The following is a 3,287-nucleotide window of genomic DNA, read 5'->3' as shown; positions in this document are numbered from 1 at the left end:
TAAGCACCTGATATCCAGATACCAACACAAAGAGATGCGTCTTGCTCTTCAACCATATAAATAACGTATTATTTTTTCGGTTAGAGGATATTGTTCTCCTTTTGAATTGTTGATTATGTTCTTGCAACATAAATAATTTTGACTTCTGTTCTTTCATTTTACTACAAAAGAGCATTATATGCAATTAATTCTTCAGCAAACCTACAGAGAATTGCATCCATAATATAATTTGCATTATGCAACTTCGAACTGATTGCATGCATCTCACATGTTAACAAGAAATTTTAAATATATATAAACTCTAAAATTAATTTAAATAATAAAAAATAATTATAAATAATATAAAAATATAAATAAAATTTTTCTAGAAAAAAGACATTTAATATTTTTTTCATAACTTTTTATTTAAGTTAAGAATGTAATTTCAAATAATAATCCTAATTTATTATTTTGCCTCTCGCACTGAGATAACAAAGTGAAGAAGATGTAATTTTATTAATGTGAAACCTCAATAATCCAATTGACAGTATACATTCATCTTAAATAAAAAGAATAATAACAGAGGTTGCTGAAAAAGAGGAGAAAAATAATGAAGACTATCACTAAAGAGGAGAAAAATAATGAAGACTATCACTTGGAAGGGAACGAATTACCCAAAGAATCTCAACCACAAAGACTCATTCAAATATACAATATTTACAGAATTCACCTTATCACTCCTTTACTCAAGCCTAAAAACACGGCATCCTTATTTCTCCTGAGAGGCGGACTCGTCCTTATTACTCCTTGAGCTAATATCCCCCCTCAAACTATGTCCAGGGTGGAGACATAGTTTGCGTCGAAATTGTGCTAGGCGAGCCTTTGTCATGGACTTCGTAAATATATCAGCGATTTGATATGCTGAGGGAATGTATCTTGTGATCAAAACCCCTTGAGCAACACGCTCTCTAACATAGTGATAGTCAAGAGCAACATGCTTACTGCGTGAATGTAATACTGGATTGACTGTTAAATGTAGTGCACTAAGATTATCACCATATAAAATAGGCGGCTGCTTGGGATAGATTTGCAAGTCTGATGCGTCCCAACCGCAAGTGCAAGGGTCGTACAAGTAGTATAGAAAAATATCGATCCCACGAGGAGTCGTGTTAATGATTGAATTTTTGATATAAAAGTTGACTAAATCGAAGTATTTAAAGTAGTAAATTAATGGGTAATGGGATATGCAATTTAAATGTGCAAAATTAATATTCTATTCAACAATGTATTAATTAAACTAAAATTGCATCAAATTGAAGTAAGCAAGTTCAAATATGGCAATATTCAAAATGGCAAGTAATTAAATTCGATTAGAAATTAACAATGATAAAAAGGCGATTCCGGAGTTCGGGATTTCATATTCAAGCTATTTTGGGATTTTCCCTAGCTAGCCCAATCCATGAAATTTATGGGTTTAAAGGAGATTAATTCTAAAATCCTTTGAAAACTCTTTCGAGTGAGACAAAGAGTGCCTTAATTAACTTAATCCTACTTTCGTGGAGTTAAAATTAACCAAGACCCATTAGGTTCTTTAATCAATCTATTAAAACCCTCTTAACCCTTAGTCTATTTCTAGATCTAAGTTAATTAAGTCCAATTTCTTGATTAACTATCACTTGGTTTTCTCCTTTCTGCTTCAACCAAGGATTAAGAACATAACTTAATGGGGCCCTTCATTAAGCATGTGAATAAGCACACAAGAAATGGATTAAACCTCATAAATTCATTAAATTGGGACTAACCCAGTTCAAATCCACAAAAATAACTAAAATATTACATCCCTTACTCCAGAATCAAAAGTAAACTACTCACTATCCATAATGATTACAAGATATGATGAGTTTAAATGGAAATAAAGCTTTAATCTAAGCTACGAAGTAAGAAATTAAATACTAGAAATGTAGAAAAATGTAAAGGAAGGAAGAAATCTGCAAATCTTGGTTAAAAATGGTGTGGAAGGTGAAAATGACTCCTCAAATTCTGCCTCTCTTCTCCTCTTCTTCTTTTCTCCTTGCCTCCCTTCTAAAATGAGAAAATGGGACTATTTATAGCATTTTTCTGACATGGAGCCCTAAAATGGTATGTTCTAGGAGGAATTATTTGAGGGAATCTCCTGCCAGCTCATTAATGAACTCTTCATGGGACTGCATAAGTGGACTGCATAAGTTATGCAGTCCCTTATGCAGTTTTCGGCTGGTTCTGGGTCACTTATGCGAAGCTGCATGACTTGGTGCATAGGTTATGCACAATTTCGTGAATGTGCATAAGGGAGGCGAGAATGTGCATAAGCTATGCAGTCTCCTTATGCACATTTCGGCTGGTTCTGGAACAGATGATCTTTCTCCTTATGCAGATCTGCATAGCTTATGCGCAAGTTATGCAGTTTGGTCAATGCATATTTCAGCTTGAAAACTTGTTTTTGACATCTTTTTGCTGTAGAAGACACTCCTCAATGGCAAAATTCTCTTTAGTCCTTCAAAAACACCAATTTTCCTACAAAACAAAGTAAAAATTACAAATTAATCCAAAATTGACAATTATGGAAAACTAACTAAATAACTAATGAAATTAGCTAAAAGTGACTAATAATCAAATAAAATAGCTATGAAATTAAACCTAAATGATTATGCAAAATGTATGCATCAACTACCCCAAACTCAAGCTTTTGCTTGTCCTCAAGCAAACTTTAAAATAAAATGCAAAAATTTTTAGGGTGCCTTATCCAAAGAACTATGAAAATCACCTATTAAAGTAACTTAACACACCTTCACCATACCAAAGAATCCATATACCCATCCTTCAAAATGCAAAGAATCTAATGCTTATCCAAGCTTTCACCGCTTAGCCATCAAGTCAATTATCATTCAAAATCCCCAAACCAACAAATCAAAAGAGATAGTCATGCTCAAAAAGAATTCTAGGACAATTGATAACCAAAGTATCTCAACATGGAATGATAGAATTGAATGAATAGATGAATAGTTTTCCAATCCCATAGGCAAATTCCCTACTCCTATCTCCACTAATGTAGCAAGTACTATCAAGAGATCAAAGGTCTTTTTAGGGATGTAATGAGGCCATGGGGTTTAAAATGAGGCTAAGAAGAAAGATGGGTAAAAAGTATTCAAAGCATGAGAATATTTTCAATTTTTAAACATAAGGTACACTTCTTATTTTATTATAATTTTTTTTTCTTCTTTTTTTCTTTTTTTTTTGTATATATGGAGGAGAGAAGTACACAATGAGAA

The sequence above is a fragment of the Hevea brasiliensis genome, chromosome 3 (assembly GCF_030052815.1).
Source record: "Hevea brasiliensis isolate MT/VB/25A 57/8 chromosome 3, ASM3005281v1, whole genome shotgun sequence".
Classification (NCBI taxonomy): Eukaryota; Viridiplantae; Streptophyta; class Magnoliopsida; order Malpighiales; family Euphorbiaceae; genus Hevea; species Hevea brasiliensis.
This window is presented reverse-complemented; position numbering follows the sequence as displayed.